This window comes from Babylonia areolata, chromosome 2 (genome assembly GCF_041734735.1).
Source record: "Babylonia areolata isolate BAREFJ2019XMU chromosome 2, ASM4173473v1, whole genome shotgun sequence".
NCBI lineage: Eukaryota > Metazoa > Mollusca > Gastropoda > Neogastropoda > Buccinidae > Babylonia > Babylonia areolata.
The window spans coordinates 50,892,394-50,908,278 of NC_134877.1; positions in this window are offsets into that span (position 1 = coordinate 50,892,394).

Below are 15,885 nucleotides of genomic sequence, written 5' to 3' on the forward strand. Positions count from 1 at the left end.
GAAAAATCGCCTGCTTTCGACGCAATTCATAATTATTTTCGTTTTGATATCAGTAATCTCCCACTTTCATCCTGAATTTTATTGATACCATATGCACAGGGTGAGAAAATTCATTGATGTCTGAATCATGACTGTAGGGGGAGGTTGAATGTGACAAGGTCAGATATCCGATGCTGCGTGCGTGCGTGTGCGTGCGTGCGTGTGTGCGTACGTGTGTGTGTGTGTGTGTGTGTGTGTGTGTGTGTGTGTGTGTGTGTGTGTGTGTGTGTGTGTGTTTAGGAGAGAGATCGAGAAGGTGAATCAATGCGTGGATTGTCCATCGAAGTGTATATAGGGGAGACTATCGAAAAGAAATGCTTCAGTGACCCAACCTTGGTTTGCTCCCTTACGTTGAAATGGGTGTGGAGGAGGGGGGAAGGAGACTATATCCACATAAATCACTATTACCTCGGATATTGTTTGTTGTTGTTTTTTTCTCTCATTTCAGTTTCTTTTCTTTAACATGTTTATTTCTTTTCTATTTCTTTACCCCGCCACCCACCCACCCTTCTTCTCCGGACCCATATCTCCTTCCGTCTGACAGATCTGTCTCTCAATCATTCCTTTCTTTCTCCGTCGGCCTTCTCCTCATTGTCATTCATGTAGTCTTCATCTCCTGATTTGTTTCTCTAACCCCCCCTCCCCCCCTCTCTCTCTCTCTCTCTTCTTTCCAGTTTTCACAACCCTTCTCCGTTGTCTTCTTCCCGCTTCAGTTTCTTTGTACTGACTGACGGCTGAGTCAGTTTTGGTGAATCAGTGCAAGTTTTCAGTGAATTCAAGTTTGGAGACATAATTCTTTTGTTGTACCCTTCAGAAGTCTGCATTGTGCAACTGGCTGAGCGCTGAGCTCGCAATCAGAAAGTTGTGGGTTCAGTTCGAATCCTGGACGCAGTCCAAATGTGAGAAATATTAGAAATGCTCAGTCCTACGGCACATGCACAGTCTCACTGTGGAAAAAAAAAGTGAATAAAGGGAGAAAAGGACGGAGGCGGGAGACAGAGACAGGGAAGACCGAAACAAGGACAGACAAAGACTGGGATAGGCAATTAAAGACACGGAAGGCAGGGACAGGGACTGGCCTCCCCTACAACAGCACCGCAAGAAAGCCCGCTTGGAGACTGATGTCAGTTCTACAAATTCCACCATGGTCTCATCTCCATCAACCCCAAGTACCTGCCCAAGCCATCTAAGAGCAGGCTGAGCTGTAGGACGAACAACAGCCTGAGCTATGACATTCCCTCCTGCACAACACTGTACAGGCAGATGGCATTCTTCCCGAGGACCATACCAGAATGGAACAAGCTGCCTCAGGAAGTTGTGACAGCCGAGTCACTGGACTGCTTCAAGTCCAGACTGCCCTCTCATCTCTAAAAGTGAATCCCCCCCCCCCACCATTCCTCCCCTCCTCTCGCCCAGCACTGCCCCCCTCACCCTCCTCCTAACCACCAACACCCCCCAAAATCACCATCTACCCCCCTCCCCCCCCCCCTCAACAGCTGATGCAGAGGCTTGGCATCATGGCCAGGTCGCCAAAAATTTTTTGTCAATCCTCACAACAGCGCAATCCTCAGCGACCTTCCCAAACTACAACAGAATCATCAATATAATGATATTGGTTGTATAAAGGAAGAAGAAGAAGAAGATGACGTGACATGAGAGAAACTGGCTGAAGGGGAGGCACTGAGAGACCTCGGAGACAGTAGAACGACATATGGGGGAAAAAAAGACATGGGGGCTGTACACAGACTGACAAACACAGGGAAAAACGGAGACAAAGAGAACGGCTCAGACAGGGTACACGACCAAAAAGAATATCGGGAAATAGACACGGGCCGTAACTGCAATGTGGACATTGAGACAGCGAAAACTGAGAACGGCACACTGTGAACCAAGGGGAAACGAAACGAAGACAAGGGTGGTTGAGAAGGTGACTGAGAGACACATGCTGATACAGAAGAGAGGAAAAGGGACATGTAGACTGTGGAGACTGATATGGACTAAAGAGAAAGAAAGGGACTCAGATGGAGTTTCAGTTTCAGTTTCAGTTTCAGTAGCTCAAGGAGGCGTCACTGCGTTCGGACAAATCCATATACGCTGCACCACATCTGCCAAACAGATGCCTGACCAGCAGCGTAACCCAACGCGCTTAGTCAGGCCTTGAGAAAAAAAAAAAAAGAAAAAGAAAAAAAAGGTGAATAAATAATAGATAAGCTTACATAAATAAATAAATAATAATTATAATATATATAAAAAAAGGTAGTAGTAATGATAATAATAATAAAATAATAATAATAATAATAATAATAATAAAATTAATAGATAAATAAATAAATAAGACAACAATGATGATAAATAAGCAAATAAATGTAAAACATGAAGACACACATTCACACATACCCCCACACATGCATAACAGATATGCACCAAACATGCAGTTTCACAGATATGAAAGCACAGTCAAATACATATAAACGTACATGAGCTCCAACACACACACACACACACACACATTACCCTGCACCTCCTCTACCCCCCTCCTCCACACACTCATTTCTAGTCTATGTATCGTAGCTTCCACGGCACACACACACACACACACACGCACACAGACACACACACACACACACACACACACACACAAGAACAACGTGTTTCCGCTGGGGGGACTCAGATGGAGACAGGGAGAAACTGAGAAAGCGAGAACGACTGAGACAAGCTAGAGAGGCAGACACAAGGGGTACTACTGAAGATCGGAGAGACGGAAAAAGAGTGGAAAACGGCCGGAAACAGAAACAGTACATTCGGATGACTGAGAAAACAAGGAAGAGCGACACAGATATACGGTCTGTAGAGACAGGGAAGAAACTGACAAAGCGAGATAGACATGGGAGACAAGGACTAAGGGGAGACGGAGAAAGAGATGGAGATTGATACAGAGAAAGGGAGATTGATTGATTGATTGATTGATTGATGTGGATACTTCTATAGCGCATATCCTCGGTCAGAGACCAAGCTCTAAGCGCTTTACATACACGGGGACATTTGCACCACAGGCTGCCTACCTGGGTAGAGCCGACTGACGGCTGCCACTGGCCGGGCGCTCATCATTTCGTTTCCTGTGTCATTCAATCAGATTTCAGACGCACACACATACACACTCAGACAGACATGTAACATTTTACGTGTATGACCGTTTGTTTGTTTTTAATTTACCCCGCCATGTAGGCAGCCATACTCCGTTTTCGGGGGTGTGCATGCTGGGTATATTCTTGTTTCCATAACCCACCGAACGCTGACATGGATTACAGGATCTTTAACGTGCGTATTTGATCTTCTGCGTGCGCATACACACACGAAGGGGGTTCAGGCACTAGCAGGTCTGCACATATGTTGACCTGGGAGATCGGAAAAATCTCCACCCTTTACCCACCAGGTGCACCGAGATTCGAACCCAGGACCCTCAGATTGAAAGTCCAGCGCTTTAACCATTCGGCTATTGCACCCGAGATGGAGAAAGAATCAAAAGACATGATAAACCGGGACGAAGACAGGGAAACCAAAGATAGAACAAGACAGCCACAAGGGGAGACAGTGTGTGACCAACAGTAGGTAACACAATGATTTATTGTTGCTAATATTTTGTTGTGGCAGATTCCCATTTACATAACTGTCTCTTTTATCATTCCCACATGTCCAATTATACTTTCACACTTTACTTAATTCCCTTCTTTCCATTGCAAGTTATAGCAACATTGACACAACGGACGCATACACTTCAACTGACACTATATTTTATCTTATAGTCAATATGATACTGGTATAGGTGATAAGAAAGGTCATGCTTGTCCAGTATGTTCTTATAAGGCTACTCGCGCGCGCGCGCGCGTACACACACACACACACACACACACACACACACACACACACACCTCTCAACCAATACACGAAACATTAAATACCACCAATCCGTCATCAAATAATTAAACTGAAGGACTAGTTTTGGGACTGAAGATACTGAATCACCACACAACACATCGTTAAGGAAAAAAAAAAAGACTGTTTATACACCTTTCACTTGATACGGACACACAGCACCAATAGTAGAGGAAATGTAGTTTGTTCTATGGTTAGAAATGTAGTTTGTTCTATAAGGAGAAACGCCGTCCGTAGGATCGGTTTGAGAATGACCTTCTGATCCAGTGATCACTAGTGATCACAGTTCGATGTCCCGATTCGGCATAGCGTTGTGTCCTTGGGAAAGGCACTTTACTCCGACTTTCCTCACTCCACCCAGGTGTGCACGGGTACCTGACCGGCTGGTGGAGTTAAAAAGAAACCGAGATGATTGGCCAGTCTTCCTTGACTTTGGTGGGAGGTCAAAAACGACTGGGGAGAGGACTGGACCATGCAGCTTCAGATGCTGAGCTCTGGACACAGTGATTTTGAACGGACTGTCCCGATGGCCTCAAGTTAGAAGGCTTTGGACCTTTAACCTTTGGAATTAAGGTTTTGAACCGGCGACAGTTTTCCCACGATTTCAAGAGGCAAGGATACCTCACAATGAAAGAAACGTAGCGTGTGTAACACTTACAATGTGATTGCAGTTAAACTCCAATCAAATTTCTTTTCAAGGGTTTGTAGTGGATAATTTGATAGCATGCATGGCGCGAATGCATCCAAACTTTGCAGTGGGTGTATTACGGAGAGGTGCAGGGCTTATAACAGTGCTCATCAACACGGCATGATGCTAGTTCACTGAAGTTGGGGAGTACAATGGCTGCCGCGCGCGCTACATGCTCGCCGCAGGTTATCACGTAGTCAGCCACAGCAATGGGCGGTCCATTCTATTTAAAATACCGTGGGGAAAGCGAGGGGTCACCGGTGGAAAGGGCTTCTTGGGTCTTTTTGATAAAAGCCTGGGGGCCTGTGGGAGTGTGGATGGGTGGGGGGCATGTAGAATTTACCATCTCCTCCCCTCCTACTAACTTGATGACGACATAACATGAAGTGCTCCCGGTCAGTCCAGTATGTCAGTGTTGTTATGCCCATCCTTCACGTTTCAAACGATGCAATGATCCAGATTGTTAATGATGTCGAATGTACAGCTGTGTATCTTGACACACGTCAAAATTTGCATTTGATCCTTGCAGCTGTTGTGTGCATGGTTTGTTGGTCTGTCCGTCCATCTTTCTGTGCACCCAAATGTATGTGTGTGTGTGTGTGTGTGTGTGTGTGTGCGCTGAACGGTTTGCTGAATATCACACAAGACCAACAATGATATGTAGAAAGTTATCTTTCTTTGATTATCGAGCTGAAGTGCGGATGTGGCTGATTACTAGCTATTCTTCATCAAACTTAAAAAGCTAGGAGAATATTCAACATCAATTTTTTTTATATGATGGACAAGCATATTAACTGTTGATGTTGATGCTGATTTCAGTTAAGGAAGCTGAAACTCTATTTTGTTCATCCCTAATCTCTTCCCTGAGTACAATTGTGAGGTCCAGCCTTTCATTCATTTGTTTTGTTCCATGCCTACAATGCACACCACGGTAGTTGTGAAATAAAACATAGCTATATCACAGAGGTACTAGGATTTATGAGTTTGGGTGCAGTGTTGGATGTGGGCTGTCTCAGTAGAAAAATAGGTGAATTCGTTGCATTAGAGACTTCTTGAAAATTTTGTTCAAAGATGAGTCTTGATACTAATAATAATGATAATGTACAGCATTTTCACAGTGCATTTCCCTGAGTTAATTCAGACTCAATGCGCTAGCAATCACCCATTTACATGCAGCCATTACTGGAAAAGACTAGCCACACTCAACTATGCACACACTTACCAATGAACAGAAATCAAGCTCAAAATTAACTGTGGAGAATCTTCTTAGGTCTATGTCACTAAAGGACGTTCTACAACCATAACCTGATTGACTGGGTTTTCCTTCATTGTTAATGGTTAGCATTGATGTGGGCAACACCCACTGAACATATGTCTGGTCCATTTCATTAGGTGTTCCTCATATTCTAATTGAAAGCATGAACAAAAGGCTGGGAATATGGGGTTTTCTTTTCTTTTCTTTCTTTTTTTTTTTTTTGAGACTTTTGTGTGTGTGTTACATTGTTTGATTGTTTGCTTTTACGACTATGATCAAAAGTGATTTTCATTTATGCACACACACACACACGCACACACATCACTTTCTTTCCACATGCAAATACCAACACATAGAAAGAAACACAATTTCACTTTGTAACCTTGTTTTTATTTTGAACATTCTTAAGCACTGACTTGGTCGAAATGAACATAACTGTACAATGGATCAAGTCTCCAAAAAAACAAACCACCAGTATCATTTTAGGAATAAAAAAGGGGGAAAGTGGGAAGAGGTTGGGGGGTGGGGTGGAGTGGGGGGCAGACATAGGGGGTGGAGGAGAATAGGGAGGGTGGGGCCGGGGTGGTGGTGGACAGAGGTGGGAGGCTTCAGTGTCATTTGTATGAAAAAAACAAAAAACAAAACAACAACAATAAAATGTGGGAGGAGGGCAAGGGTTATCAGGGAAGAGTAAAACTGGGGAATTAAGGAGACAAACCAATTTTCCTTTGTTCACGTTAAGTCCAGACAAGTGTGGCAAACAAGTACTCAAGTCAACATGGTCTCAAAAAATATCTCTATATTCCCCTTATAGTACACACAGACACACAATTTTTGTTTGTTTGTTTCTGTAAAGATGAAATAATGAAATCAATGAAGATATGGTTATGTTTCATCTTAATTATTGTGATGATGAAGCAAGACTGCATGGACTGAAACTGTCATCAATGTACACTCCATCTCCTGTACATGTCAAAAACCCCCAAACAAACAAACAAATAAAACAATCAATACAGTTCAATACAGTAAAATTGGAAACCCAAAATAATGACTATGAATGATGAGTAAAAAATCCAAGTGACTGAATAACACAAATGATATGAGGAATTTGGAGTGATCTAAGAGATGAACTTTGAAACCAACAATCCTCAAGATCCACATTCCTAACTTCTACATATTTTCTTTTCTTTACTGTTCTTTTTCCAAATGCCTTCCATAGTTGTCTGCAAAATATGTGGCCTTGCACTAAATCAGAAGTACCAGACTTGGCACTTGACTGCCAAGAAGACAAAAATATAACTGGGTGATTATATATGTTCACCAAAAAACAAAACACAAAAAAAACAAAAACAGACACACACTAAAAATACAACAACAAAACCCAAACCCACCTCTTCTGGCAATCCAATGGATACACTATTTCAGTTATTTTCTTTCTTTCTTATGTTGAACAATAGTACAACAATAACAACAACAACAACGAAATCTTTCATGAGTAAGTAACCAGTAGCACCTCTTGCCAGCACTTATGTTTGTCTAATTTACTGGTGATGAAACGATGGGAGTGGATCTTATCAAAAAAGAGAAAAAAGTAGTAAGATACAGAAAAAAAGAGAAAAAAAAAAGAAAAGAAAAAAAAGAAAAAAAAAGAGAATGTAATGGAGCAAAGTCTGTTACTGGATATCATATTGTAAGTTTCTCTGACTGCTTCAAAAATGTATGTACGATAGTTACCTGTGCCCAAATGAAGACAATCAGGACAGTACAGGAGGCAACTGCTGTTCCGACTATGTGGGCCAGAATTTCATTTTGATGGAGAGTGTCTTGCCAAAGTTACATTCCAACTCTCTCGGCCAAGAGGGTTTTAGGACAGTCAGCACTGGGATGGCTCCCAAAGGCCAACTAGCTCCCCAGGCTGCAGCACTAAGAGCAAGAGCAATCTTGCCTCCTAGCTTGAGAATCATAGTCCTTCACAAATGACTACCTGTAGGCTAGACAAAAATCCTAAATTCTGTTCCAAAGATCTACACAATACACACACAAAAAAAAGAAATTTAAAATACTGTAAAACAGTAGAAAACCAAAACAGCTATGTGTTGTATTTAAGGGACTGAAGATCAGGGGGAAGGGGTTGTTGAGAAGGAGAGCAAAGTGTTGGGTGGGGGTGATCGGAAGTCAGAGGGGGCAAGGAAAATGAGAATGGTTATGTCAGGGATTAGGAAAAAAACACTCAATGGTTATATACTTTGTTATATTCATGGAATTCCAGCATACTTATCTATAACTACAAAAACAGTAAGATTCAACATGTTGTAAAACCATTCTGTGCCAAACATTGTTCAATGCCATTTACTGTCAAACATAACATAAAAAAAAAAGGTCTGGTATTAGACCTGCCAATCTGATCCGGTCCCGGAAATGTGAGGGAGTGGGCAGATAGTGAGTGGTGGGATGGGGAAGGGACAGAACAAAGTGTCTTCAGGCCCAACTTAACAATCACCCCAAAGTGGATTATATACAAAACGCAAAAAATGTTCATGAAGTATAATCCAAATTGAGTCATCAGAAACAAATCTGTACAATTTTTTCCCCAGAAAAAAAAAAAATCAAAAAAAATCAAGGCCATCAGTATTGGAAATGGGTGAAGGGGTGAGGGTGGTGAAAGGACTGACACAGGAACTTTTCAACCTGATAGCTGATTGGTGCTGTTTTGCCGCACAACAAATACAATTGTTCTTTTCTGTAAATTGAGTTCATGGTTCATGTTTGATGAAAGCATAAATCAATGTTTTTGGTCAGGAAAGCTGCATTTTTCAAATAATATTTGAGAAGGAGGGAGGCTGGAGGCGGGTGGAAAGTGTCAGTCAAAACCCAAGAGCAGAGGACTATCAAGTAAATGCATTAAAAACTACTAGGTCTCACCAAAAAAAAAAAAAAGGAAAAAGAAAAAAAAAAATCTGTTATTAAGAAAGGTGATATTTGTTGAGCACCGTGTCTGACTTTTTTTCTTCTTCTTCTTCTTCTGGCTTGAGCATGGATAGATGTCTTCAATTATGAATACCATGTGTGTTGATTTTTGATAATTACCAGAATAGGAAATAGCATCATATACATGGTTTCACTGGCATTGTGGAAGAATTGTACTGACCAATAACATTTCCAAGAAAGCCATAGCTGTAGCAGTGTGGTCTATAATCAAGTACTGTGTGAAATTTTATTTGAAGAGGTTAAGTGATGGTTGGCCCCAAAAGGCCTTTATTATTTTCCTGTTACTCAAAATGTGTACTGTACCAAAAGTACAAAAGGGAGGCGATGGATAGGGGGTGGGGATGTATGGGGAGGCGAACAAGGGGGGTGTGGCAGGGGGCAGGGAAACCAAAAACAATAGTATCAAAGTGTAAATGACTGATGCAGTCTGAAACATAAGCACCATGTATCATTATTCTTACTGTTGTTTAAATTACTGACACATTCTCAAAAAAAAAAAAAAAAAAAAAAAGGTTTGGTTTTCATAAGTTACATCTTTAACAATCAAAGGTTCTTCTGAAATATCCAGTTGTAGGAAGAAGATAAAAATGCACGCCAAACACAACACTGTAAATAAAAAACCAACCAAACAAATAAGCAATCTATTTCACAGCAACAGGTCAGAAGATTTAATCACCTGTTAGAGATTCCATACTTTCAAGGAAAATGTTGATCTGCATGTCAATGATACTAGGACTACTACTTCTAATACTACACACAGCCCCTGAAAATTGGATCCAGTTTTGCTGTGACTCTGACTATGAAGTAAAATCAGTCGTAATCATGTGCGAGTGAACACGACTATATAGTAGGAACTGCAGCTCACAAACGCAGGAATCCTACCCTGAATCTGGTACTAGAAGCAGCAAGGCATCAAAAACTGTCCTGGATTGGGTGGGAATGAGAGGGGGTGACATGGGTGTGTGTGGGGGTTGGGGAGGGGGTGCGGTGGGTGGGGGGTGTAGTAGGGGATGGTGCTGAGAGAGGATGGGAGACATGAGCCAGTAAACAAACATATAAATAAATAAATAAATAAAACCCTTACAAATAAAATACTGAAGGTGAAGGAAAGACTTGGAGGGGAGAGAAAGAGGTCTTTTCAGGAGGAGGGGCGTGGGGGGTGGAGACTCTACTGTCATCTTCTGGTGATGAAGGAGACGGCTGATTTCCTCAAAATATCATAGTCTGTCTCCAAATACATCAAGTTCATCTACCCCTAAAATTTTCCACAAAGCAGAACACTTAAGTCTTAAAACCATTTCTGCTTTATTTCCGCTATGGTGTGCCTTTTAAGGGTGTTGTTGTTGTTGTTGTTGTTTTTCTTATAAAAAAAAGTTCTTCATGGACTTTTTCCTTATTAAATGTCTCAGATAGACATACTCAATTAACATATTTCCAGACTCCAAGGTTTGAATTTACTAATCTTCAGAAACACATCGGCAGCAGTGGCATCAGCAGCACAAACTTAAAGAAAAAAAAAAAGAAAGAAAAAGAAGAAGAAAGTATAATAAGATTTTTCTCTGTAGACTGTATGTGTGTGTGTGTGTGTGCGCGCGCGCGCACGCCCAACAGTGGCATAACCAGTCTCACTTCCATGTGGCAAAACTTTTGCAGATTCATCAAATATATGAACATTACATGAACTGCTGTTTCATGAAACAGATGCTGAGAGTAAGATAATGTGTCACTATTTTCAAAATTCGATCAACTGGAAAAAATGTCATTATTATATTCTAAAGTTTGTATGTGAGATTATTTATGAAAATGGATTTGTTTCATTTTCAAGTTCAAGCACAGTCACATATAAAAATTGGTACTTAAAATAGTATGCTCGTGATATGGCTTTCCAGAACTAAGTGTATTGATCTTATATGTATGCATGCTTTATGAGATGCGTGTGCATGAGTCTGAATTCATCTCTTATAATACCAAACCTAACAAAAGGACAAAGAACAAAAGGACAGAAAAGTGTTGCAATGTCATATGTGGAGTCCCATGATAAATACCATACAAGAACTCGGTAAATCAAAATTAATCACGTTGCTTATAGCCCCGTACAAATAAAATCAAAAACAATAGTTTGCAGAGAGTTCGCCTTGTGTGCTGACCATGGAAAAACAAACAAAACAAAATGAGCATGTCTTAGAGGGTCACAAGTTGTGTTGTTTTTTTTCTATCGCTGCCAGTCTCAGTGCCAGCCTTCAGATTCCGCTTTTCATCCCTAACTTCTACTCTCTCTCTCACACTTGAGGTATTTTGAGTGTGTGTGTGTGTGTGTGTGTGTGTGTGTGTGTGTGTGTGTGCGTGCGTGTGTTGAAATACAAAGTATTAAAGTTTTATAATAAGTCTGTCCTGCATGATGCTGTCTAAGAAGTCAGATCATATCATGCTTAATAAAGCTCAGTCCATTTTTTGGGAGAGACAGGAACAGGTGTTTGGAGCTTCACAAGCTTTTGGCTCCACCACACAGATATTTGTGTACATGTATGTTTCACATGCTTGAGTCTGAGAGGGATAGGAGGTCTATGTTTTTCACTTCAGATCATGTCACAGCAGCTGTTAGCAGCAGTCAGTTTGACATTGGACATTGCCGCTTACAGTCCAGCCAGCTGTAAAGGTTGATAACTAGGCTGCCCAACTACTACAAAACGATAGCAGTCATCATTTTAACTGACAACATTTAACTGTTAGTAACAAGACTTTCGCCTCAGGATTTCTGGTGCTTCTATGATTCTGCTTCTGGAGTTGTTTACTTCAAAATCTGGAAGCTGCATTGTCAAGACAAAGCATGGGGCTGCAACAATCGCTGCTGTGTGTCATCATCTTGGGCAGCTGACAAAAATGACAAAATTCACTTTGTTTTCTTTTCTAAAGGCAAATGTTGTCTGTGGTTTGCAAAATCATGTGAAATCCTAGCATGCATTTTTTTCATTCATTCCTTTCCTACAACTCCAGTCTCCTATCTTTAAAACAAATCTGGATCCTCCTTTAAAAAAAAAAAAAAAAAAAAAAAAAAGAAAGAAAGAAAAAGAACAACCCACTATTGTACTTACTTTGAATTTCTTCTCAAAACTACACAACCAACTGACAATGTATAATATTAATCATCTCTTGTTAGTGATTTTTTTTATTAAAGAAAAAAAAAAAGGCAGCCAAACAGCCCTCACAGCAGTGATGTGTACCAAACTGTGTCAAAGCCAATTTCAAACTGCCAACAAAAAAAAGTGTTTATAATGACATCAATGTGCACAAGTTACAGGAGAAGATCACCAATCAAACACTATCTTTATTTCCAACAAAGAGCTGTTTGATCTTGATTCAAGACATGGCTTCAAACACCACTGCTGCTTATAAGTGTTTTTTATTCAGAATAAGCACACATCACTGTAATCCATAACTATTAAAATATCTCTGCTGCAAAACCTTACATTCTTTTCAAAACAAGAGAAAATCCTCTCCAAATCCACCAAAACAAGCCAGAAACCTTAATTCTCCAGTCCTTTTGAACTGACAAAAAAAAAAAAAAAAAAAAAAAAAAATCAACAAAGGCCCTCCACCAAGCCTCCCTCCATTTCTCTCTGTCCATACACAAATACTGCAGGTTTCAAATATAAATTACCATCCTTTAGTTTTCACAAATTGTCCACACACACATACACACACACACGGACACATAGACGCAAAAAAAAAAAAAAAAAAAAAGGCATGGACTTTTTCGTACAGTGTATTAACACATCAGGAATCCGGGTAGTGGTGGGTGGGACAGAACAGGGCTGGACACACAAAAGGCACTGGGGACAGGATGGCCATGTAACCAAGACACAGTGAGCCCTGCACTGCCTCCCTTCCTTCCTTCCACTGCTGCGACACAAACTCCTTCCACTCAGTCACGGGCAACACTCACTGGACTCTTGCTTCCCTTCCTCCCTCCCGTCTTCCTTCCTTGCGGCCACGCCTGTCACACTCACAGCCATTACCTGAAGGGACAGCTAGCTCCCAACTTCATCTCATCATGACCGCTGTTGTGTCGCTAACCTAATGTCCGACACACACACACAAAAAAAAAAGAAAAAAAAAGGATCACCAGTATACATTTTCACAAAAAAACAACAAAACTGGTAATCCATAATGTACAGGATGAAATGAGTTTAGAGGCAAAATAAAATTAAAAAAACCTTTAACAATGTCCAAGTCTTTACTTACAACAATGATGAATACCTTACCATCAAGAATAAAACTTGTATGCTTGATTTTTAGAAAAAATATTGTTTGATTTGGACTGAAACACTGTCCTTGTGCGTTTGTGGTAAACACCAAATTCATGTTTGCAACCTTTTACTTTTCTTTTATTCATGATGCGATCAAACTGAATTTCATGATAATAGAACCTAATAGGAAAGTTGAGTCAGTAATATATCTCTATCATGTAGAATGCAAATGTGTGTGGAAACATTCTGTGTTGTCTCTTAATTTTTCACGCACATGCCACACTGTACATGATCTTGTTGAGCTGTTTCAAAGATGATTTGTAAGAACTTAGTCCAGAGCCAAATGAGCATGACTGACCAACACTGAATACATGGCTGTAAAGGTGGAGAAAATGCATGGGTTGAATGCAAAGCAATGTTCAGAGCTAAGGATGTGTTGTGAGAGATCTGTCTTTTTGAGTATCAAAACAATATCCTTGTTTTTGTCTTTCCTGTCCTTTGAGTTGAAATAATATAGACAGTATTCAATCCACTTGGAGGAAACATTCTCCAGTTTGAAAAAAAAAAAAAATTTTTTTGTCAGATTACATTCCCCAGAGTCCTTTATTTCATATTCTTTTAGTTTCATCTATATAGAAAAATAATCTAAATTTTGATTGTATTTAATTTACAATAATACAGTTCAAACTGACCACAAAGTTATAGAAAATGTCTTGGTAACAATGAGCAGAAAACCAAGAACAATAAATCCTATGTTATAAGCCCAAGACAGGCAGCACACAAAAATGACAAAGAGTGCTGAACTAAGAGGGTAACAAACAAAATTTGTGCAATGTATGTTCAGCAAAAGATGTTGTCGACAATGACTCATTTGCACACATTCTTACACACAAAAAGCCAAACACACACCACATATCACAAAAACACTGACAAGAATTTCATTAAGCAGATTAAAAAAAAAAAAAAAAAAAAAAAGGAAGAAAAAAAAGAAAGAAAAGAATCTGCTCAAGATAAAAAAAAAAAAAAAAAAAAATTGAATTGAATAAATCATGCAATCAAATTGAAGACGTTATGTCAGTGATCTAAATGGTTATAAGCAAAAGGTGGTTCACGTGCTCTTCACATGACAATGGTCAGATACCAGGGATGGACGGCACTACGATATGTGGAGACACACACTGACAGAGACAGTAAGTGACAATGTTCTTAAAAATTTGATTTATTTCAATCTCAAATACTAATCAACCACGTTCATACAAGTTTACATCTTTTCAAACTTTCCTCCTGGCTATTTCTCTCTCCCTTTCTCTCTTCTTTTATTTTTGATGCAAGATGGTCCTTCATAGTTGTTTAAAATAGTTTCGACACATTAAGAAACTTGATATATATATATATACATCATCAACTGACAAGATGCTTGTCATGATTTATAATGGAAAAAACAGAGCAAGAGGGATTCTCTAAGAACTGTTTACAACCTGACTGAGGTATCTGTCTAATCTGAAGTTTTTATGAAAAGACCCTGATAAGTTTGCTGAAACAGTAAAGTATCTACGCCTTTTACTGGTTGATAAAACAAGTTACTTAAAAAAAAAGGGGGAAAAAAACCAAAAAAAAACAACTGACAAAGAATCTTGAACACATTACAAATGAATCAAACCAACGCTGATGTAAATGACTAATTTAATCAAATATGAACAATTTTTTGTGTGTTGTCTTCAAACTCAGCGGGCAACCAAAAGAAAAAAAACAACAACAAAAAACTTGATATTGTACTAATTGGATTTTATACACACAGCTGAAAAACCAAACTCTTCCATCAATGCAGAACAAAACAAAAACAATAAGACAAACCAACCAACAAAAAGACAGAACTTGACATTCACACTTGCAATGTGATACAAATCAAGCTTTCCTTGAGAACTGGTCAGACACTCAACATGTATTGATTAAACCTAACACAGGAAGTGATGTACTTTCCCTCTACCATCAGATATATCACAGGTCAATGCCAAATCCTGATAACATGGGTGTTAGCTGTGTACAAAAAGCACCCCAGTAATATATAGCATAACAGCTTCTATACAGAAAAAAGGTCATATATATCAGGTTGACCCTTATGTAACTCTTTCAACACCTCATTGTCAGTTTAACTGCCATTTCCCAGAACTTGACATTCAAGCCCAATTATCATATACACATGTACTAACCGAACCAACTGCCTTTCATAGGTCTGAGAAGAGAAGAAATAAAAGTGGGATCTTAATAGACAGGATGCAGAAGGAAAATGCTTTTCCTTTCCTTTTTTCTTTTTCACCCAGCGTTTCATAGTTCACTTCAATAACAAGACTTACCCAAAAAGAAAAAAAACAACAACAACAGCACACATACAATTTACAAACACACACACACATACACGTGTGTATGTATACAAACACATGCGCACACACACACACAGTGTACACAAGTCCATAAACATACATGATGCACATTGACATACACAGTGTATGTACACACACACACTTTGACAGTCACACACACACACACACACACTAAAGCACACATTACTCATCTTCCACTTTACATCCACATGATATTCTTAGTTAAAAAAAAAAAGTCAGATACGGACACTATACATGGGTTTGTACTAAAAATGTCTAGATATCTAAAACTCAAAAATACATGATAAAAAAATGGAAAGTACAATCAGCTTCACTGCATTTTGATTGAAACTT